This window comes from Pezoporus wallicus, unplaced genomic scaffold (assembly GCF_028554395.1).
Source record: "Pezoporus wallicus isolate ANWC-B61680 ecotype Strahan unplaced genomic scaffold, APGP_CSIRO_Pwel_v1 contig_5485, whole genome shotgun sequence".
Classification (NCBI taxonomy): Eukaryota; Metazoa; Chordata; class Aves; order Psittaciformes; family Psittacidae; genus Pezoporus; species Pezoporus wallicus.
Window position 1 is genome coordinate 7,094,684 of NW_026641550.1, and position 24,550 is coordinate 7,119,233.

Sequence of the window (24,550 nt, forward strand, 5' to 3'; positions counted from 1 at the left end):
ATTCATTTGAAAAAAATTAAATGTTTGACTTAAAATAACATGGAAAACACAGCAGGAGCCCTGAATTTGCAACGTGCAATGGAGAAACTTGCAGCTCTGGAACGGACCAAGTTTTCTGTGTGTCATAAAATGACCACTTGGAACAATCTTTTCTGGAGACTCTTGCATGAAAAGAAAGCTCAGTAATGCAGGTTACTGTCACCACCTTTCAGGATGCCCCTGATTTTCTTGCTATCTCCTCAAGAATTGTACATGCCTCAAGATGGGAATAAAAGAAACATTGCTGGGAAAAAAATCTACTTGTAACTGCTAGTGCCTGAAAATCTTGGGTGATTAACTTGAGTCATCTCAGAAAAACATCAGTCCTTCTAGACCTGCCACTTGGGATATCCTGATACTCTATCACTTTTACAGTGTGTGGGATAGACACGAATATCATGAAATCCCAGAGGTCTAAGACTTCCCGTGTCACAGGCATACAAGTACTGAGCCATACACAGTGCTCTGTCTGCCCTGGCTCTAGAAAGGTCTGACTTCATCTGGCTTTAAGGAAAATTTAAGAAAATAGGTCAAACTGAACTTTCCATCACAGGCAATTGCCTGTCAGCTTGCACAAGCATTGCGCTCAGCACAAACTGCCCTCGCACTTCTGTCTACATGACTAATCAAATTAATTCCTCATAATATCAAGTAGCATGGCTTCCCTAAGAATATACACAGACTAACATTCCCTGATGATAATCCTTACTGTTATTGTTACTTCTCAGGCCAGAATTACGAAGAAGGACCAGATTGGAGGAATCTGTGTTGAAGTAATACAGCCAAAATAAGTAAGAGCATAACTTGAAATTGCTAAACAGACCAAAAGATTTATTTCAAAGCAATTAAATGGATAGTTACTACCTCAGGAACTCTTTACTGGCTATTGAGAACACCAGCCTACAGCAAAGTTACGACCAGCACGCAACAGGGATGACTGGATTTTTTGCCTTTATAAATGACTCATATTAAGTCTGTTGCTTGTAGTTGAGAACAGTTTACTTGAAGGTCAGGGATATGACTGTGCATGAAGCACACTCATTTAGGGAACACTTTCACACAAAAAAAAAGACAAATGAAGAAGAGTAAGTTTTGTGGACTTACCCCCATAGAGTTCATTTGCAGTAAACACGGTTTTAGACTCTTACCTAAACTTCCCAAGCCAACAGCCTGAGACTTGCCATGTCTCTTGTGGGCCACTGGGTCAGCCACACAAAACTAATGAGTTTTCATTTCAGTTTAATGGCTCACTATGGTTTCTGCAGTTTCCAGCATCATTGTATTTGATTCAATCTGAGAAAGTTGTAAAATGCAAAAGATTTGGAAGATGCATGTCTGGGGGAAGCCAGATGGCAAGTCCAGTGAAGTCAGACCCTGACAAGTTCTGACAGAGGACAAGAGGCTGAGCTGAAGACGCAAGCAAAATGTTTGTGAGGTCTAACAGGTAGAAATGAGTTGTCAGGCAGGCAGAGATTCAAGAGGGAACATGAGGTGAAGGGAAGTAATTTTCAGTTGGAAGAGAAAGCAGATAAAGGGAAGGAGGAGGAAAAGAGAGAAGATTAGGAAAGCTGTGAATAGACATTTAAACTTTCAGAGTGCCTTTGAACTGACAGACCCTCCCAACCTTCAGAGGCTTCCCCACCACTGAAAAGCACTTTGTAATTACATGAGTAGTGCAGGAACCAAGAGTACTGGGGCAGCTGCAAAGGACGATTAAGGTACGTATGCTGGCAAAGCTGTAGGGGGAAGCTTTCACAAGTATCTGCCTCCACTGGGCCTGACAGCAGCACACACTGTCAATCTCCTCACTTCAATAAGCACTCACATTTTCCTCAGCTTAGAAAAAAAAGACAAAACAAATCCCTAGGAATAGCATGCAGCTTCTATACATATCTCCCAGTGTGATAGCAGCTTGCAGTACTGAAATGAAGCAAGAAGCTTCTGACAATACAATGAGCATCTTTTTCAGTCTTTTCCTCCTTCAGCATAAACACAAGCTCCTCCAAACAGCACAGAAATCTGCATGAGGAGTTAACTTTCTCCAGAGAAAAGCACCAGAAAGGATTCTTACTCCCCTCCTTTTAGCCCCTATTATCTTTACTGCAGCCCAGTCGTTTTTCATCATCAGACTCCTATCTCTTCATTGCTGCTTGCACTTTCACTTCAGACTGGTATGAAGCACAAAGCACAGAGGGAAAAGTCTGGCTTTGCATCAGTCCCATGTCATCATTCCCCTACCTCCCCTGACTTTAGCATACCCAGGCTAGTGTCTACAACACCAACAGACAATACATGTGCCATTAACAGATATTGCTGACAAAAGGCCATATTAAGCATCACTTGCCTCTTTAAAACCTTGAATTGCAGTCAACAAAAGCCGCTGCAGTGTGCTAAAGGATCTGAAGAAATAGCTGTATAATCAGTTTTTGCTGAAATCCCCAGAACATATTTTAACCTGAAATTTGCCAAGGACTTTAACATCTGCCCACTGGATAAGTATAAAGCTTCAAGATCATGTCTGGATTTGACTGATTTTTCAGGCCTTTTATAAAAGGAGAAAATATTAACAGCTAAAATATAATTTGCCTTTCTCAGTGATGCATTGTCATGTATAAACTACATACCTACACTACTCTTTGAAATCTTAGCATCATGCATGTAAATTATTTGTCAGAAATAAGAACCTACTCCTAGAATTTGTCATTTTTTGAGGTTTTATGGATCCAGCTGCTCCACCTTCATGATCCATAATGCCTATCTGCCAAAACCTGTCTCTAGGTGACAAACGTAGCACAAAAAGTAGGATTTTGCTTTTACCAAAGGTTTAAACCAGAGGAGAGCACGTGACTGAAGGCTGAAATAGGAAGCCTGGAGTCCAATATGCATTTTATTCACAGTGGAGGAAGTACAGCAAAATAGTGGTAAAACTCAGATCTATTTTATTACTTTGTATTACAGAAATTCCAAGGGGCCCCAGCAGAGCTCAGGACTGCAGTATACAATGCACTCTGACATTTTAACAGACTTTTTGTCTCAGTGATCTTCAAGTCTTCTCTAGTACAGCAATCCTCTGAGCTTAAAGCATCCTAGCTTCAAGACTTTGGTGTTTCAAGGCTTTGGTAAGGCTCAAAGTGCATCATGAGGCCAATAGCACATGGAAGCTTTCAATCACTTTATGGGTTATAACTGGAAATCTATCATCAGGATGTATACTAAGAGGCCAAATACAACTATGTTCCTTACATCACCATGAACAACTAAGAACTTATAGTTCATAAGCAGTATTTAAAGACCACACTGAGAGAAGATTCAGGAAAGAACACAGTTTGCATTCTCTTGTGATGCTGGCACTCCAGCAGGCACTTCTGCATAAAAAGGTATTTTCCACTATCCACAAAAGGTTAAGGCTTAAAGGTGAGACTATTCATTACTTATAACTGAGCATAAGACCAGGTTTCCCAGGGAGATTGTAAAATCTCCATCTCTGTTGGTTTTCAAGCCTGGAACACTTAAGTTTCCAACCATCCAATCTAACTAGACCTGCTTCGAGCTCCAGAGATCCCACTCAACCTAAATTATTCTATGATTCTAAAACATTAAATCAGTATCTTCCTCTGACTTGTACACCTTTGTGCTAACAACCAAAGGCCAAACCAAGCCAAAGGCTAGCTCACAGCAGTGTGTTAAGTATATTTCTGCACTCTACAACTGCAAAGGGACTGAGCTTGCTTGTCAGGGTAACAGCTTTCAAACCTCAGATTAGATATTTGAATGGGAAGTGACCATGCTACAGCATGTAACCTCTGCTAACAGAGGTTCCTCCATCAATTCCTAACCACCTCCATCTGATAGAATGTCACCTCTACACTGGCTGCCAGAAGACAGATATGCTGGGAAACACAGGTATCACATAACAAAGAGCTGCTTTGGCTGCCTGAGGCATCACTCTGCTGATGTATGCACAGAAACACACAGAGGGGGAAATGAAAAGGCTTCCAGCCCCCAACAATTTAGGCATTAGCTGTGCCTGCACATGGGAGCGGAGCAGGAATTTTGTGAGGCAAAACTGACCACCGAGTGGAAGCGCAGGGACCAGTAATGGTAGCAAGTGTTTGCTTTGCTCTTTCTCTTGTTCTTCTGACCAAAGCAGGACTTAAAAGCCAAGAAGGTGAGAAAACAAAGAATATGGGTTGTAGGGAATGAAGCAGCTTATTATAAAGCTATTATGAATAGTTGGCTTGCTGCTTAGCTAGGGGATAACGAAGTTAGCAATTAGAGATGATGAATGGTTGAAGGGGTTTCATAATGATATGGAAAGATTTTCATCTTTCTATCAGACAGGTTGAATTCAGGTCAAGTCAGTACCAACTGAACGTGAATGCCATCTGATTTATTTCATCAAGCTCTGTGGAATGAGCTTGGTCTCTTGTAAGCTCTTTGGGACAAAGGCTTATTCATAAGTAATTATCTGCAATAAGCACCTCAACTTGCATGAGGAGGTGCTTTATACAAGGTACTGTTCAAGCAGCCCAGCCTTGAAAAGGTTAGGATTCAACTAGATACAACTGTAAAAGTATAATTTAAATATGGCAAAGAGAAATATGGCATATCTTGCCCAATGCCTTACGGAAAGTATGTGCCAGAGCTTTATTTTAAGCTACGTTCAATTACAAGCCAGTTCTTCCTGCCTGGGCATTTAGAAATTGCACAGTGCCTGTTGGGCAAAACTGCAGTCTATACAAAGCAGCAAAGAACATAAGGTGCACTTTACTAGCCACCATGTTCATCAGCATCCTTCAAGAGTCTGCTTATGCTCTCATAAATCCCCCCAGTGAGAAAGAGAAGGTGTGTTACTACCAAGCAATGGCATCAGCAAGAGCTATAAACAACTTTGTCTTCACACAATGAACAATTGCCTCTTCTACTGGGTTACTGTCAAGAGAAGCACTGGTATTTGCAAGCCACAGCTTGTAGTTCAGCTCCTTACCAAAAAATTCCAGCAACTCAGTTACGAATCCTCCATTTTTTACATTTTAGCAATAGTAAATGAGGTACATGAGAAGGGGTTAGAAGTAGTGAACAGAGACTTAGTTAAGGGGCCAAGAAGTGATAGGAAAGCTGGAGGAGAGAAGAGTCTAGAAAATTAAATCACCCCAAGAGAAGAACATAAATAAAGCAAGGACAAAAGACAGGGAGCTAATACACAGAGAACCCCTGAGAAACTGCAGTGACATAACACATCAGTACGGTTATACTGGTGCAGTCCACTGCCACTGACCTAGCACAGATTTAAAATACCACACACCATAGTACTTCATCTAGCACACTACTATGCAAGCTGTTCTGCACAGACTTTGAGTCTGTGCAGTGGGACCGCATTAGGCATCTGCAACAGTATAATCATGTTGAATAACTGGACTTTGTGAGCTTTTTAAACATGGATTTCCTTGGGACTCTAGACCTCAAAACCAGCTGTGTGGAGGAGAGCAGATGGAAGGATAACCAGTTTTCAGTTCCCCATTTAAAGGCTGCCCAGTCCATACAATCAGTTCTCATATTTTGAAAATTGTCCCAAAGTCAAAAAAGTTACAGTATAAGATGTTTGAAGCATGGAGCTTAGCAGTAGGTCTTCAGTCCTGGTGAATATCAATAAAGGAGGAATGGGCTAATTCAGGCACAACCAAGTAATATTAATCCAAGCATCTGAGGGAGGAGGCAGAAGGAAATGTCCCCATGGCTAGAAAGAAAGAAGCACAGCTTTGTCAGGACAGACAGAGTCTAGCTTTGGACGGCACAAGAGGTGATCTCTTTTCCTTCATTTCTTTCTCTGTTTTCTCCCTATCCTCTGAGGAGAACAGAGAGAAGTAGGCATTTTGGATAACAAAGGAAGGGGGAAAGATTGCCACTTGATTCAGGAGAAAAAGCTAGGAGTTAGCTGAGGTGCTAGGGCAAAGAACTTCTTTACTCTCATATATACTACTGTGTTCTGTTACCTTATCTTTCAGATGTTTTCTTCTGCTGCTAAAAGCCCACAGATTAAATAAATCTATTATCTTTAAATTCTGTCTCCTGACACACTTGACTCCAAGCATGTAACAAAGCATTTTTGCTGCACAGTAACAGTGACATTGGAACCCCTCTACAAAAATCAAGATTTCTAGTGCATATTCCCAGGATATCCAAAAGCTGTCCAGTTTCAGAGCTGGTGATGCTAGGTCTGACAATACGACCTATCATCCAGGGACAAACAATTACCAAGAGAATGCTGGCTTTTGGGAAAATAGCAAGGAAGACTCATAGTTCTCAGGATCCTGAGGCGTGAAAGACAATGTCCATGAACTTTGCTTTTGTTTACAGGTTTTGAAATTGAGTGTGGTCATTGAGATACAGAACACAGAGCTCAACTGCTTCACAGAAGCAACTCAGGAAGTACACTTTGCCTGTGCATAATAGATAATTGTAAAGTTTAGTATGGTTCTTCTATGCGTCAGTTGATACAGGAGGTACTGCAAGCCTGACTCACTTGCCTTTGTTGACAAGAAGCACGACACTGAGATGAGACACACGGTAATATCAATATCTTTTAGTTCTAAGGGTTGAAAACTGTTTACCAACATTCTGCAAATGAATAACTTCCAACTGTCGACTGTCTGGGAAGACAGGCAGTAAAAAAAGTACATGAGGTGAACACAAAATACCGCTTAACTATGTTTTAGTGATGATTACTGAGGGTTTTTTTGGTAATTTTTCAATTGTTTCCAACCCTACCTATTCTATGGTTCTATGACCTTCTGATTATCTTTGGCTACAAAAGGTGCCTGGATGACAGATCAGAGAAGACACAGACCTCTTAAAAGGCCTTTAAACACAGTAGTCCTAATAAAGATTTTTGATAATGTAAGCCTTGCAAAAATAGATTTTTAGGAAATTATGAATCCACACACTTGGTCTGATTTAGTTAAAACCAAACCAGGACAGAAGAAAGTCATGATGCAAAGCTTTGTGTTTGGATGCTTAGTATATATTTATAATTTTAATCTCTGTAGATTGAACATTCTCTGTAGATAACTGTGCTCACAAAGTTAAATACATTGAAATTCAAACTAAAGATCCTGAAACAAACCCAACCAGATGCATTAACAATGCTCCAGTGAGTACACTAGCACACTAAGATATTCCAGGTCAATGAAGCTCATTCTAAGCAAAACATCTGGAGCACTCTAAATCCATCTTTCTTTGAAAACTAAATCTATGCTGAGCTTCTCTTAATTTCTTTAAGACGCCATTTAATTACAGTCCTGATCAATGCCATTTTCCAAACCCATCTCCTGCACTACTTACTCAAGTAACAATTAAAATTATTATTCTTTATCTTATTCTACTCAAGGTAGTTTCTCAGAGCACAGCATTAAAATCTTGATTTCCAAACCCATTAAACAGCATTAAAATCTTGATTTCCAAAACCCATCTTGATTTCCAAACCCATCTCCTGCACTACTTACTCAAGTAACAATTAAAATTATTATTCTTTATCTTATTCTACTCAAGGTAGTTTCTCAGAGCACAGCATTAAAATCTTGATTTCTGATCGCTAGCACTGATTTTTGGTCCAAATACAGAATTTAAATGTTGGTATATGGTCAGAAAGTTTTAGAATTTATTCACACCTTACTCCGTTCTTTTTTTTTTTCTTCTCAGAGCTGGATTGAAAGAAACACAGTATTTAAGGCTAGATTCAGATATAGGCTAAGGAAATGAAACTTCACTGCTTCTTAGGCTTTTTAAAGAGAGTTACTGATAATCAGAATTGAAATGGAAATAGGAGTACTTCCAGCTTCCAACTCACCAAAGTGGTAAAAATTATTTAAACAAGCATGCAATAGATGTTGATTCTAGATGCATTCAAGTAAGTCAAACAGTTAATCTTTGAAAAATACACTGTCTTGACAAAAACCCTGAATACTACCAAATTCTGGCCGTAAGATGTTATACAAGCAACACCCTCCCACCCCCCTTCCTCTCAGTTTGAAAATGCAACCAAATAACTTTTCTACTGTGCCCAATAGGCCCCATCTGCACTGTGATCTTAGCCTCATGGTTTGAGAATGTCAGTGGCTCTGAGGCTATGCTGTAAGTTGTTTTGCCCTGAAAAGCAAATGACCTGAGAAGCCAGGCACAGCTCATTGCTCAAAAATATCCTCCTTTACCACAATACCTGGAGGCTTTCCCTAAAACAGATGTCCCAGAGTGATTTCTATTTGATAACTCTCCTCCTATAGACACTTAAGTTTCACTTTGGCCTCATCTTATGGGAAGAACATCCTCCTGAATCTGCATCAACTTGTCAGCAGCTTTGCCTTCCCCCATAAAGCTATGAAATAACTACTATAAAGTTAATGCCCAGATTATTGCTGAATTAAACTACCCTTCCATGTTAAGATGGATGCAAATACATGCAAATACATGCAAATATTGCTGCATAATGTCTTTTGCATTGCATTCAAAGAGAATGTTTGTTTTCCTTGAAGTTTTTATCATGTAAAGGCAGCCTCCTATATGTCCTGCTTGAGACACTAGTATTATTTTATGGATGCAGATTGAAGAAAATACACTACTCATTTCTAGCAAGGATAGCTGAATTCAGTCCTTAAGTAGCACAAGCCCATTACAGTGGTGATTATTAGGGCATCAGTGAAATAGCAAAAATCTCTCAAGAAGCACCAATACCTAAAGCAAAGCTAAACTGCATAAACAAACACACAGCCCATGACGAAAATACTACTATTTATAACCATACCACAATATGTCCTGAAAGCCTCAAAAAAAACACAAGGGCTAGTCATCACAGTGAAGACTCAGAAGGAGCCCTGCCCCATTACAGACAGGCAAACAGGTACTTATTTTGTGGATAAATAACTGAGATACAGAAATGGTTTGCACAAATTGACAGGATGCCTGTGACAGAGCTGCAAGATAGATATCAGAAGACAGTAGCTTGCTTTTTACTGTGGCTCCAGTCAGTCCTTGTGGACACATTCACTTAAAAAGTCTCCCAATATCTTTGCAAGAACTGGCTGCAAGTTGCTACTACTCCAAGGCTTAGGACCTGCATTTGCTTTTGAAGAGACATATCCATACAGAACAATGCATTGCTGCACAGGGATGCATGGAGCATAAAATACTATCTGGAAGAAGTACTGTGCTAACATGTTGTGCCATGCAGACATACTCTTAACTGGCCGTGAGAAGCAGAAGATGAAAGAGCTGACATTTGCCAGCTCCCCCGGATTTGTGGTAATGGCTAGCAACCACGCTGCCTATTGAAAAGAACTACCAAATGTGTGTGGGATGTGGCAGGCTGTGTACAGGCTCTTATGCCAAGATGCAGAAGCAGCATCTCAGAGGTGGCTTACCAGGATATTTGCTTGCTTTATTTCTTTCCTTTTTCTGAAAAAGAACAACTGAACCATATTCTGGCACTTAGAAGAAGCCTCCCAAAGTTGCTGTTGCCAGCTGGTATATTGACTTCTTTGCTATAGCACAGACCTTTGTTTTCCACAGCTTTATATAGTAGCCTCCATGCACTACATATAAAAATGAATACATTGTTTGCCTAGAGTGTCCCCAGGGGAGCAGAGTTATTGAGGTTTGAAATACCTTCATCCCATTTGCTGCCACAGGGCTGATTGCTAGCCTGCATCTGCCATTCACAGGAACTGAAAGCTAGATGGCCAGAAATAAAAGCTCCTGCAAAGAAAACATGTTTTACAGGAAAAATATGAAAAGAAAATGTGTAATTATCCAGTCACACTAGTGACTGCGAGATCCTCCCAGCTTTCCAGCCACGTACAATTAGCAATTGTTTTAAATAATCAATGAGTTAATTACAGCAGTAACTTTCTGTTACTTTTCACAGGGAATGTATTATGTGGTGGGGGACGTTAGAAACTGTAAAGCAGTACTCTCATTTAAGAGACAAGCAGAAACAATACCAGGGTATGCAGCATATGCCTGGGTCCTGCATGGCTTTCCAACACTACTCCTCCCTGCAGTGCCAGCGGCTGCCAAGACTCTCTGGAGCAGGCTTGGTACTACAGTGCCTCTTTCCTTTTTGTGAATATACTTTTTCCTCTCACAAAAAGAGACTTGAAGCCCCAATCAGGCTCAAAATTTACCTCTTCCCACATGCAGAATCTAACCTAACCAGCCAAAAAGCATGCTCAGTAGTTCAGCAGATGCAGTCTAGCAATACAAAGGCCATCTACTGCTTACTCTAGGTAACAATTCAGTTTGGCTTAAAGAAGACAGGACTCCTCTCAGTAACCACTTTTCAACTTAGAACTAGATTTTGATACTCTCCTTAAATATTTGTTTCTCTTGCTTCTTACTAGGCAAGATTACTGACTTCACTGTAACTGTGAAATGGGGAAAAATGGGAGGGTGCATTGCTAACTAAGCATAGCTGTGATTTATCTATCTATACATGAATCCTACCGTATAGCTTTGATTTGCCACGGAAATACAATTTTAGCATGGTATGAGATACTAATTTGTATTAAGACAATTGATAAATTGATGCCTACCATAAGAGCTGGCATCATAATCTAGTACCTTGAGCTTTTGTGATTTATTATCATCTGAAGGGTACTCAGGTCTGCATTCAATTCTATGTAGCCAGAACTCAATTTCAGTTTCAAGTAATGATTGTAGACTTCTAGATACTGCCCACTACCTCCAATGAAAATATTCCTGTTGAATTTCAACTGGTACCTAGTTTCTGTCAACTGGGCATTTCATTACAAGTGGCAGAGATCTGCGCTGCTGGGACACATGTGGAAAGGTCATCCTACAGGTGTCAGAAAATCACGGCTGCTTTGAAAAAAATGCAACATCTTAATGCATTCTGGACTCTACTTCTCCAGTCTGGTTGAAGTGAGGGCCTTCATCGAGGGAACAGCCACTCCATTCAGATGCAGAGAATGTGTCCTATTTTGGCACCCCAAACGGTAAGCATGTTGCTCAGAGAACATACATTCTCTCAGTCTCTCAAAAAAAGACAAGCTGGCATATGAAAAAGAACAGGTATGTATTAGGAAAGCTACAAACACAGTGTTTTTCTCTTCCTAGACCTAAAAAAGGCTGAGTAATGGCACATTATCACTCTCCTTTGCAGAGGGCTGTCAGGTGTGCTACTACCTGCTTGGGGAAATGAGATGAAAGCAAGACATCAGCAACCTGACCCTCCCTTCCAGCACTGGAAGCACCAGACACACTCATTACATCCCTGCCAAGCTTCAGTGCCAAACTCAGTGCAGAACTCAGTATCCCACTCCCCTGAGCTCATTTCCATTTTCACCACTACTTGTAATGAGCTGTCTTCTCCAGTGCTTTGCCAATTGCTTCCTACAGATACTGGGAGCACAAGGAAGGCACCATATTTATGTTCTTATTTATGAAAACATGGACATTCACATAACACAGAAAGCTGGCCTGAGAAACAAAGACACACAGTTTTTGCCTACTGAAGCAATACTCCTAGATAATTTGCATCAGTTTTAAGGAACGCAAAGTAGTTTTTAAGGAAAGCAAAGTATTGCAAACGAGTTCACAGCACAAACTTAATATTTTATTGCATTCTTGAAATGGACATTTGTTTTTCATTGTCTTACCACATTTAATCTCTGAGGTTCCGATACAAAGAAAGTTTCCCTGTAACAACTGCACAGAGACTTCAAAAAGAAATTATTTTTCTCTAATGGAATGTCACCAGATTATGATTAACCTGCCTTTTCCTTGAGGTCTCAAAGAAAGATTATTTTAAAAAGAAAACAAGTAAAAACATCAACCCAAAGGTCCACGTTTTCAAATATGACTAAAGTTTTCCAAATATGTGCTAAAGATTTCCAAAAGCAAGGAGTGAGAATTTTCTGAAGAGCAGCCCCTTTTAAGATGTGTCCAGCTGGCCATATTAGCAAACAAAACAAAACAGCAATTGTTTGGAAAAAGTAAGTCTAAACCCCACCAATTTTAATCCTGTCTTTAAATACTATTTCTGAAATGACACCATGGACTTTACAACCAGACAGCAAAGAAACAGCTCTGTTTCAGCAGAACGTGACTTCTGGTGACACAGAGTCATGTAAGTGGCAGAAGCAGGGTTGCAAGTGCAGCAATTATAGCAGTACTTCATCAGGGAAAAACAGCTTTTAAGCAAGAAAGCTTGGGTACAAAACAGGTCAGAACCACTCCAAAATGACTCAAAGGTCTCAAAGACTTGAAAACAACAGGTCAATTTTAATGGCTGTAAAAACCCCCAACACTGTTCTCCTGCAAAGTTATAGGTCAGAAACACAAGGATGAACACATGCAGGGCTGATTGCCAATTAATCACTTCTACAAAACAAGTTCCTGGGCAACTACATGAGGGACAGACACAATTCTGATCTAACTAGGAAAGAGTCTGGCTTACAGCACAGTCTGTGCCCCATCCAAGCGTGAATTTGCTGCCCCTGGTTTGCAATCTATCCCTTAGGGCAGTCTGGGGCAGTCTGTGGACTTGGAAAGTAGTTTTGGTGTCTACAATAAAGCCTATCATAGACTCAAAACATTGTTCCTTCAAACTAGTTTGGTCCCTGCAAGAGATGTCTCGGTTCAGCCCCTATAACTGCTGGCACTGATGGTTTGATTTTTGTCAGGTTTTCTCCTCACCTTCGTTAGCCTGACAGCTCTCCAAGTCCAGACATTTTAGGGTCCACTCTAGACAGGTGGTGGTAGGTTCATTTTCTTAATTTCTGTTTTTCTAAAGCGAAAACCCCAAAAAAATCTCAATTCAACACCATGGTGTCCAGACTGAATGCCTCTCATTGCTTCTGCTATAAGGGCATCTGTAAATAGCTGATAAGGACGTCAGCACTTACATATCTCTGCTTATTGTTTTGGCAGAAGGTGGAAAACCACCACCTTAGGCCTAAAAGAGGTTTATTAAGTGGAGGTTAGTCACTTCTGCTGCTCATGACTATACGCTTAGGCCTTGGAGCTACTGCAACCACATGGCTTGTGAATGGGACAGTTTCTTTTCTTTTACACAGAGGTAAGTATGCAGAACACTACTAATTAGCTTGATACACTGCTAATGTAAAATACTGTTAAGTCTATCAAGTTCAACATGGCTAAATCATTTACTCACACTTGAGATCTGTCTTAAAAATAGGAGTAATCAAAAATAGTCATCTGGACGCTAAGCTTGTCTCTTCCCTCAAACAACTACACTCACTTCGCATCCTAAGCACAAGCATGTGTGTACAGATGAAATCTCCCTGGGTTGTTTCCTCATTGTGGGGTGAGCAATTATGTCAATGAAAAATTAGAGCAAAACAGGTAAATTTAAAGTATGGGTGATCACAGCTTAGGCACAGCAGTAAAGAGCAGACTGGCCTCTCAATGATAATGATTCCAACAACCTTCCTTCAATGATAATTTCAAGACCTGAAATGTTCCCTGGGGGATATAACTCTCATTTGGGCCAGGTCTCCAGTGAGTAGAGTAGCTTGGCCTTTAGGAAATAGAGAAAGCACACTGGCTAGTTATATCATTTGAATCTTTTCACTCTAGTCTGTACAACTGCTTACAGAAATGAAAGGAGAAAGCCATTGCTTCTTTCTTTTCTTCCTTCCCTAAAAATATGATCCTTCCCCTCCCCGCTCCCCATCCTTATTTTCAATCATTTTGTAATTTTGGGTATTTAACAAAGATACACACTACTTTCAGGTTCTGTTTGGGTTTTGTTAATTAAAACTAAGATGTCTCAGAAGCCTTATATACTTAATCACAGACCTTTCCTATTCAGTTGTTTCAGACACAGATAAAATATTCAACAGCAGAGAAGCCACCTCCTGTTTGCTATCACCTCCAAGTAAAAAAAAAAAAAAAAAAAAGAAAAGCCAGCAAGGCATAGTTCAGCATAAAATAATACCAAAACTCTTTCTTGGCTGTCTGGATCAGCAGCATGCAGGCAATAACACTGAAAGAAATCACATTAGCATGATGTAACTGTCAATTATATTAAGCAAGATTTAATGTTAAGTATTGCAGCCTGATTAATCTGCAAATATTTCTGTTAGTGGGAATGGTCTCTACAAGTTTCAGGTTTTAGTTCACTGCACCACATTAAGCAAAGGGTGAGAAAGGCACAAGGGGAGACAGATTCATCCTCTGTGTAAATGCACTGACTTCAAAAGCAGATCCCCTTCATTTCTGGAAAGACTCTGACTTGCTGTCAAATCCATGCAGACTCTGAGGGCTTCTCCTGATCATCGTTTTCCAGAAGGATATTGAAGGAGGTTTGCTCTTTGCTTTTTAAGTGTTTTTTTTTAATAAATTTCTAAGGGTATAGAAACTATCAAAATGAAAAAGACAAATGCTTCATACTTCAAAATGTTTTGACTTGGATTCACACTTAAACAGTCAGACGTGAGTGCCTGGTGGCAAAACACACCATGGGAAGTACGGCTTGCACCCCAGCCTGTCATTACATCTGGAAAAGGTGGAGTATTTTGGAAAACAGACCCTTTCTCTACGAATACCTGGCCTACTGCTCAGCAAAATTGAACTTCCCACTGCATAACTTCAAAACATTCAAAACAAAACAAAGAACCAAACCAAAACCCCACAGATTTTGCATTAAGTCCCTCTTTACAGATAATCTCCCAAGTATCTTCCACAACTTTAAAGACTCTCAAGCGGAATTTTTCAAAGAGTTAAGTCTTGCCTACTTTTAGACAGAACCATTGTAGAATGGAGCACCATTTTAACATTAAACCATTAAACTGAGTGACATGACATCCTTAAGTCCTTATTGACCTAAATTATTCTGTGATGCTAGCAGCATTGGTTTACTCAGAACTGAATTCTGGCAACTTGGAAAATAATTTTGGGAAAAGCTGTCTAACTCAAATTTAAGATCCCTATAAAACCAGATTTAGAAAAACAGCACAAAAAATTGAGAGTAATGCTCCAATTTGTTTTGGTACCGAGTAAAGTCTGGGCAATCACATGGGATGTTTTTCCTATTTCACTGTTCTGAAACAACGCAAAGTGTGACAAAAATTATTTTCAAGCAAGAGTATTACTTATTCCATAGTGTGGGCTTCCGCTTATCTTTCTTGTTCTTTGCATCTGTCATAAACAACACTCGTCTCTCAAAAAATGATCTATCTTCCTGCAAACTGCTTTTTCCACTGCAGCTGCACTCAAAGTTTCTCGCATTCTCTTAAACTGTCAACATTGTGAATCTATGGGGATCTGACAACTGGATAAAAGAATCAGAAAACATGTTGCTGTTTCTTACAGACATTTTAAGTAGCTGTATCAGACCAAGACTGGGTGAAACAAGAATTACTCAGCCTTACAGCAGCCTTCCAGTACCTAAAAGGGGCCTACAAGGAATCTGGAGAGATACTTTTTACAAGGGCATGTAGTGACAAGGAGGGATGGCTTCAAACTGAAAGAGGGGAGATTTAGACTAGATATTAGGAAGTTCTTCACTATGAGGGTGGTGAGGCACTCGCACAGGCTGCCCAGAGAAGTTGTGGCTGCCCCATCCCTTGAAGCATTCAAGGCCAGGTTGGATGGGGCTCTGAGCAACCTGGTCTAGTGGGGGTGTCCCTGCACATGGCAGGTGGGTTGGAACTGGATGATCTTTAAGGTCCCTTCTAACCCAAACCATTCTATCATTCTGATTCTATGATTGTATCCAGTCAGAATCTTCCCAGGAGTAACTTGTACCTATTATCCTTATCTTTTCCATGTGACTACTTGTAAAAATGGAGTTTTTGTCTTCTTTGTAACCATCCTTTAAATACTGGACCATGGTGATAGGGTGATAAGCTTTCTTTTCTCAAGGATGAACAAACCAAGTTCAGCTTTTCCTCATATGGAAGGTTTCCCAGGGCTCTGTGGCCCTTCTCTGGACTCCCTCCACCCTGCCCACATCTTTTTTGGAGGTCCCCCCTATCAGTGGGGACCAAAACTAAAAACAGTATTCCAGGTGTGGCCTGACAAGGGCTGCATAGACCAACTGCTTCTCAATTTCAACTGACCAGTAAGCATACCTATGCTAACATGGGCAAGGGCAAGGGCAAGGGCAGCAGAGACAAGGTCTTAGGTGTGACATAAGTCTAACTGTTGTGTGATGCCAGTGAGAACTGCAGTTATGAAGGATGCCATCTACTTACAAAAGCTTTACCTGAAGCCTTTTTACTGTATCTCCACTGAGAAATAAATTCAGAGAAAAAAAAAATTGGCAAATATTGTTAATGCTGAAAAACCTCTGAACATGCAGCACAGTTAGCGATATCACTGCTAGGGAGGACTAAGAATTATGTACCACATTTTACTTTGTGTTCTCCAAACTAGCTTATATGTAGCTCGGACATGACATCACCCGCCACCAAAATCTTCCCCTCTCTGATGTAGGTTTACATATATCAACTCTATACAATAAATACTAGAACAACCTCTTTAACACGAGAGACTGGAATAGTACAGAAGGGCAGTGCAACTATCCAAGCTAAACGTAAGGTCAGCTCATGCCTTGCCAGGAAAGAAAGAAACAAAAGAGAAAAGCTGTTATTTTGCCTTACTGGAATAGCTTAGTGGATAAAACACTCGGGGATTTGGTTTGCATTTCCAGTTTTTTTCTAAACTTCTTCAACATTGGCTAAGTTGTTTAGTCTCTGTAGGCTCCAAATGTCACTATTTTCCTACTTAGATGTCTAGCATGGTTATGGATGGCTGAGTTTCAACATCTGTTTTTGTCCATGATAAAAAATAGCACAGAAGTACATAGAGCAGAATACCTATTTTGCTCCATATCATAACATATATCTATTCACCTGACAATTATGCAGGTCTATAATGACGTCATCATGTGCCAGCAACCAACTTCTCCATTCCTAGCCCTATTTTAGAAAAAGTTTGTCCAGAAGACCACAGGACACTTTCCCATACCTTAGTTTTTTCATGTGAATTAAACCAAGAATATATCCCTGCTAATCAGTGGAAGATTAATTTCATACATAAAATCCATGCTGAAAGGTACTAGCAAGTAGACTAGTCTCTGCTATGAATGAACTGTCTTCTGTACCTACAGAAGATTGTTTCTGCACTTTCTCTTTCCAGTCTCAGATCTTAGTTCATCCCTAGCTTCTCTTCACAGCCTGATAGCTGCTGTAGTTCTGCATAATCACAAAGCACAGAAAAAGCATAAAACTGACTTGAAATCTAACTCCACTTCCAAGTACATCCTCTGCAGTTGCATCCTCTGCAGTCTTTTGGAATGAGTCTTTTCTCCTACCTTCACCTGTGTTCTTCCACTCTCCCTCTTGGTTAAGGGTTGGCCCAGTATGCACACAAGTGTGGAGACTGATTTTGGTAGTCACCAGGTACTGGTAAAACATAGCTGGTTTTTATTATCTTGCAGCACATTCAAAATCACATATCAACAAGAAGATTAAGAAACAAAAACAAAAAATGCCCCAAACAGCAGCAGAACATGATTTTCCCCCACCTCAGCATTTTCTCACCCTTTCATAAGCTTCACTGCAATTGAGGGCTGAGAAAAGTAACACTAGGCCATTTCAGGTCTTCTAGGTAACTTTCTACACCACTTCCATTGCATGTGCTGTTATTTAGCAGTTACTGCAGATCTCAATTTCAGTAGGATTTGCAAGTCAATCCTCTATCTGCAAATCCCAGATGGCTGAGTGATTTTTAGCACAGCTATTGATCTCCTCATTCATACATACTGGCTTCTGGGCAAACACACCCAGCTGCTCTCAGCAACCCCGTCTGACTGCCACGAGCAGAAAAGAGGACTTTGTGAACCCAAATGCTACCCACTAATAATACTGACACTTTGAAAAATAAAATTAGGGAGGAATAAGCTTATGGTTTGTGCATTTTCCTACCTGATAGAGACTGCTGCAGGCTCCTTCCCTTGCTCTCCAACAGCTGTGCTTTCGGCAACTGAGCAACAGCCTCCCTAAGTGTGGTGCTCTGAAAACACACACACTCCACACACACACATCCAGCCTTTCAGTGCCAGACAGCCCCTTCTCCTCTGCAGTCAGCCAGCCGAAAAACAAGTTGCAATTCAGTGACCAGCTCCCGTATGAAAAGGAAGAGACAGAGGTTGGAACAATCAATGCAATTAACTATCCTGAAAACAGCATGAGGCTTTTTGTATAATGGGAACAATTGGGTTTTATCTGCCCTTTCTCCCCCTCCCATATATTACCTATAAATGAAGCATGTATTTAGCGGATCCCTGCATATTTTATGCCAGCTGCCCTCTCTTTCTCATTCTGTCTTAGACCACCGCAGAACAGCAAGAACAGATTTAGGCTTACGGTGGAAGGGAAGCCGACTGCTCCTTACCTCCACAAAGCAGGAATTCCTACCTCCTTGATGAGACCTCTGAGGAACCATTCATTCTGATAAACGGTAGTTGAAACCAGTTTTGGAGGCAGAGGGTTGTTGAACAGGAAAGGAAACAAGCCAAAGGTCCAGACAGCCTTCACTCCTTACCCATGCTTTTCCCCTCCAGTCACTAATCTTACTACCATAAATCAAGCCTCTGTGCAGCTGCAGCAGTAATAGATTTCAGGCAAAGTGGCACAGGCATTGTATACTCCTGCCACTCGTTCATATTTTAAATACTGTTTGTTGAGCTTTGTAACATACAGTTTGTCTCCTTCTGCAGGGAATTACTCAGCCAGGCAGTCACATGGCTGCAGCAGCACAATTAGAGGATTCAAACTGTGCTAAGCTCTTCAGGGTTTTGATCTGGAAATCATATGGGGTGAGGAGATAAAACCAAATGATGACAAGGATCTACTATCTTTGTGAAATTAGCAACTTGTAGTTCTCCTAGTCTGCACTCACACAGGGCTTGCTGTCACAGAAAAACCTAGTTACATAGCACTGTAAACCTCACCTAAGTTAGAAAGGAACACCTTAGTATGTGAAGTTTGAAATAAGCAGGGAAACAGGTGTCAACAAGCCCTCAATAAGGGAATAGCTGTTGATGAGAAGAGTGTATGTATGAATGAGAGTTTATCAGATTTGGGGGGCCAGAACTTTCAATGGCATAAAAATAGTTGAAACTTTTAAATTCAAATTCAAGTCCCATACATGCCTCTCCAAGGTTGAAAGTTGTTAACAATCATGAGAACACTTCAGGATTTCATGAAGTCTAAAATGATCTGATAAAAATACTTGGATCTGAGATTCTGGGTTAGACCAGCTCCACGATAATGCTCTGGTAAGTTTTTATTGTGCAGAACACAATAGAATTATCATGGAGTTGTTTATAAACCAAAGTGCAGCACAGAGCGCTCTTGGCTTTTGTCATGGTAGATCAACTATGGAGTTTGTTTAAAACCTAGTCCAAGCCAGTTCTTCCTCCTCCCTGCCCAGACTTAAGGAGCATCTGGATTCACTGCTGTGGTCCATCTGACTATAATGATACACTCCTGCAGCTATGGGTTGGATGCCCCATCAGCATGGCCAGGCCTAGTGTTCGGATATAAGCCCCAATAGAAAGTTCTCTGTTTCTGGTGGATGCTGTCATGCCCTCCCTGTCCACATGTGCTTAGGCATACTCCTTAGGTTCCCCTCATTCCCAGGACCACATTTGCTTCAGTTAATAGACTCCTTTTAGCTGACTTTTAACTTCTCTCGCAGATTGCTTCTAGTATTTCTTCCCTGATCACAGTTTTATTGTTTTCTTTCTGTTTAAGTTGTGTAATGAGATAGCCAGTTTCATTTTTCCCAATTCATTGATTTCAGAGATTAATTCATGTAATTGTTCATTCTCTTTACCTAGGATGTTCCTTCCCCCATTCCCCACACCAAAAGTGTATTGCTAGCAGCAGTCTTGTCTCTGCATTCAAGTCCCTGCACAACACAGCTCTTGCTTATAATTCTTCTTATGGTCAGGGGTATTACCGATACTACCAAAAGGCATCCAAGAGCCAGCCAAAGAACAGAATCTTGCTGGAGGAGGCACCATCAGAGGTGCACTGACCCACAGCGGGAATGGGCAGCTCCTCAGCACTTTTGCCCCTCCCCTCTGGTCTGTGGCATCTGTCCCTCTGCAACTTTCCTGTTGATCCAATCCAGCTAGAAGCACTTTCAAATACAAGTCTTTCAGCCTTCCAGAGTGCCCTGCTATCATTATGCACTGCCATCCTCCACTGAGGAGGGAGCTGAGGGCAGGCTGATGCTGTCACCACACAAGTCAGTGCACTGGAAAATAAGCTGAAGAAAAAAGCTGCTACTGGAGGGAAAAGGGCATATCTGACCCTGCCATTTATGTGACCTTTTCACTCATTCTAAGCTGGTGATGTTTTTGGTCAGTGTGATGGAAATGTAGGTTGATCTCCCAGCAGACAGCACTTGAACCCAAGGCCTGGCTGTCTCCCGAGATTCCTGCACCTTTTTCCTCTCCAGAAACCTTTCCACTTCGGGTATGACACTACCCTGACGCTCATCTCTCCAACAAGCTGCCCTTTGCTTGCCCATTACACTTACCCCCCGCAAAAGCAAGTGCAGGGAAACCTACAGAAAGTTAACATTCACAATAAAAATGCAAAAAAGAAAATGCCACTGAGTCCACTTGGGTTGCTGGAAATTTCAGTATGGAGGTGGGAGTCTGCAAACTCGGGGGCCTTGGTGGATTTGGATTGAACTCTCATTTAAATGAAAACCTGCATGTATGAGAAGGCTTAAAGCAGAAAGCTGTCAGGATACACTGATTTCTGTGATTTTACCATCTTAAAACTATCAATCTCTGGAAGGAACACATAGCATTTCTTTAACTTTGCATCTCACTTTGGCACAGAAATTTCTAGAATAAAGAGAAAACCAGGAGCTTAAAACCAGAATAAAGTCCATACAATGGGGATCTGAGTCAAAATCTACTATGTCTTGGTCTCTTGAAAACACTGCAGCGTGTACCGCAGTTGCTTCCTGTAAATCACTAGCGGAACAAGAAGCAGAAAGTCAATTAGACCAGTGCTACTGAATACTTTCTGGACAGTTAGGAAAGCAATATCTGACAGTCATCTCATGAACATCTTCGGTGGCCTGACACACAGCATTGCCCAGTTTCATCTTGAGAGACCTATGCCTGCCTGCTTCAGTAAAGAGAAGCTCTCCGATCAACCCGAGTTTTATCTCCAGCCTCATCTGTTATGACTCATGTTAGTTGCTTATAGCAACTGCATAGAAATGCAAGGCATTCTCATTAAGAGGATCAACATTTAACTGAAGAATCAGATGGTTCCTCTTGCCAGTTTCATCATGTGCTGTCTAAAAATCCCCCAGATCTTAAATCTTAATATCTTAAAATCAGTAATAAATACAGATCATTCTGTGTGACTGCACTTTGATCCACTATGTGCGATTGGTGTATATTTTTTCACTTTCTGTGCTTTAAAAATAAACCTTATCAAAAAGCTGTGATTCTGGCCTGTTCACATGATTCCATGGGAGCTGGGATTCCATGAGATACCTCAGTGTGGAATCAAGTCACATTGCTGTGCTCCACATAGAAAGGCTGAATATTTTGGGCGGTTATCATCCTTGCTGCACCTCCACTGCGTCCACTGAACTTGGTATAGTGTGTCCAAACCAGCTGTCTTTCATTTCTGTGTGGTAAACATGAAAAAATAAAACCCATTTCATCAAAATGGAAAAAAAACCCAACTTAAGACATATCAAAGTGGAAAAAGGAGCAAAACAATCTAGTGCCAAGCAGAACATATGTGTGAAACACAGACAGCAATACTTTATCCTAATTTTGCTAGACAGACTGATTTTTAATGCTGTATTCCTGTGAAGCAAGCCCATCAAATTATTTCTCCTTTCCTCAGTATAACACATTAAAGAAAAATAAATCCCAAACCTTGTCTATTTCAAGCTCCCTAGAAATAATGTGAAAGTAATACCTAGCAGAATTTTAATGACACACAGAGATTTACTGGAGATTAAATTTGATTAAGTATCGCTAAGTAATGAGGCATTTTAGGGGACTGTAAGATAGGGAGGGAGTTTCTGAATTCAGTCTTTTTCAAAATACTTTGAGCAATTAATAATATAGTTCATATTACATAGTGTTTCACACAGGCAACTTAAATGCATGTTAAAAAAAGCCCGTAGCATATTCTTAGCATGAAAACACTGTATTTCAGAGAAAATTCACAAAACAAAAATGCTTTGGAAAAAACAGTTATGCTTATACAGCACCATTTATTTTCCAAAATTTTCAACAGAAAGAGTAACCAATGAATCCTTATAACATTCCTTTGAAATTCATAGATTGCTAACTCTCTTTTTACAGATAGGCCCACTGAGGTAGGATAGTAAAATTATTTGGCTAAAGCCATAGGGAAAGTTAAGGCTAAAAATCAAAGGAATATTGACAGCTAACTTGTTTCCAGACCCACATCTTAAATAATTATTCCTGAATAACTCATTACTAAAGCAAAGCGCATACTGATGTCCTGTCACAGGGCTGCTGACTGGGACAGGTTGTTATGTTCCCTTCTCGCTGGTTATCTGTGTGGCACCTTCCACACTGCAGCCCCATTCCTACTTGGCTATTAGGCAGTATGTTAGTACAACTAATTTAGCAAAGACCTTCATGCAATGGGTAGTATCAATGTGTGCAAATTAAGCTTTCCACAGTCTTGCACCATACACAATTTCGTGTATCCACTTAGAGACACACTACTGTACAGAAGGCATTTGGATGCTGTACCACATCAGATCACACAAAGCAAAAATTCGGTATGGCACACACCCTTGACACAAGCAGTCTTATTTTCAGAATAGATACTTGCATTGTCACCTAGTCCAGTAGTTCTTAAAAATGCAAGCTTGGTCCAAATTCCTCCCAGTGAGGAAGGCAGTAGCTCTCTCTATATTGAAGGGCCATATGATTCTGGGAGAAATTACTATGCATTTATGTGAGGAATAAGTACATAGTTCAACCATAAATGCACTTGACATCCTTTTTAATACACAGACAGCTATCCTAGGGCAGAACTACAAGCCAAGTTGCTCGGCTTGACGATGTATGAGTCCCCCCATCCAATCAATCTGGATGCTATACCCAGAGCTATAATAAAAGCAGGAGAATGAAAATTGCTGGTCCTCAGTATCCTTTGAGAGAAGGGCATCAAATGTGACCAATAGCTCTGTCAACTGCTATAAAAAGATAGACCATAGACTCAAAAGGGCTGAGCAAGTGGCGTTGGGAAAGAACAGGAAAAAGCAGCAAACATGATGAGACTTAGCTTCAAGGTCAAATCTAAAAGCAAAGGTACAAAAACACTTCAAGCCACAGGGAGAATTCATAATCCTGTGGGTATCTCCAAATCTTGGCTAGGAATTCTGGCTAGTACCTGGAAGCCAAATTTAACCCTTTGTAGATCTACTGGCTTGCACAATTTCTTTACTGAATAAATTTCTTATATAAATTATTTCTATCATAAATTTCTTACAACTCTGGAATGCTTACCTAAAGCTCTTTGTAATGAGATAAAGATCAAGAAAATTCATATTACCCTAACAGTGAATCTAAATTTAGACCAGACTCATCTCATTGAAGGCCAATGCAAAAACCTGGGTTAAATTCTCTCACCTTAGCTTGCAAGTAGCTCCACTGAATTTTGGGAGTGGAGAGAGAATGACAAAGCAAGATTACCACAACAAAGCTATTATCTGGCTTTGATGTGGAGGTGGTTGCAGGGGTCATCTAAGTATCAAATGCCAGGTGGCTTTCACAATCAGCTTTCTCTCCCCAGTCCTTTCAAGGTATACCTAGAATGTTAAACAAGGGAGGTTTTAAATGGGATTGAGGGTATAACAAAGCAGTTGAAGAGAGGTGCTCATGCTTTTGGATTGTGGCAGTGCAACCCAGGTGAAATGGTCTACTTCAGAGTGCAAAGTTCTGGGAACAGGTGAGAATGGGTAATTAAATGGCCAATACAGAGTAGAGAAAATATGCAGGACCCACATTTTGCCTAATACAGCTCCTCTGAAGCCAAAATTAATAGACTTTCATGATATTAATAGTGATAGAATAGACTCTCAGTTGGAAGTGACCTACAAAGATCATCCAGTCCAACTGCCTGACCAATTCAGAGCTGACCAAGTTAAAGTATGTTGTTAAGGGCACTGTCCAAATGACTCTTCACCACTTGGGGCATTGACCACCTCTCCAGGAAGCCTTTGCCAGCGTTTGACAACCCTCAGTAAATAAATGCTTCCAACTGTACAGTCGGAACATCTGTGATGCACAGAGCCTTGTGTGTTGAGAAAGCTTGCTCATGAGAGCTTAGGAAGCTGCAGAGACAAATCTTCAGACAGAGGTTTTAAGTTCTGTGCTAAGCATGGCACTAAGGCAAACCATTAATATTCAGTGCCTGCACACATCTCAGGCCTT

The 24,550-nt window shown here is 40.6% G+C and overlaps 1 protein-coding gene across 5 annotated transcripts in view; it reads right to left on the reverse strand.

Moving 5' to 3' along the window:
- PHACTR1 (phosphatase and actin regulator 1) overlaps nt 1–24,550 on the reverse strand; it is a 318,474-nt gene that overhangs the window by 156,701 nt on the left and 137,223 nt on the right. Inside the window, exon 1 of one of the 5 annotated variants that reach the window (XM_057424319.1) lies at nt 18,006–18,028. The exons of the other annotated variants lie outside the window; for them this stretch is intronic. The gene's annotated coding sequence lies outside the window, so the exon portion shown is untranslated. Of the gene's footprint in view, nt 1–18,005; nt 18,029–24,550 lie in introns of those variants that run through there. 5 annotated transcript variants of the gene reach the window in all.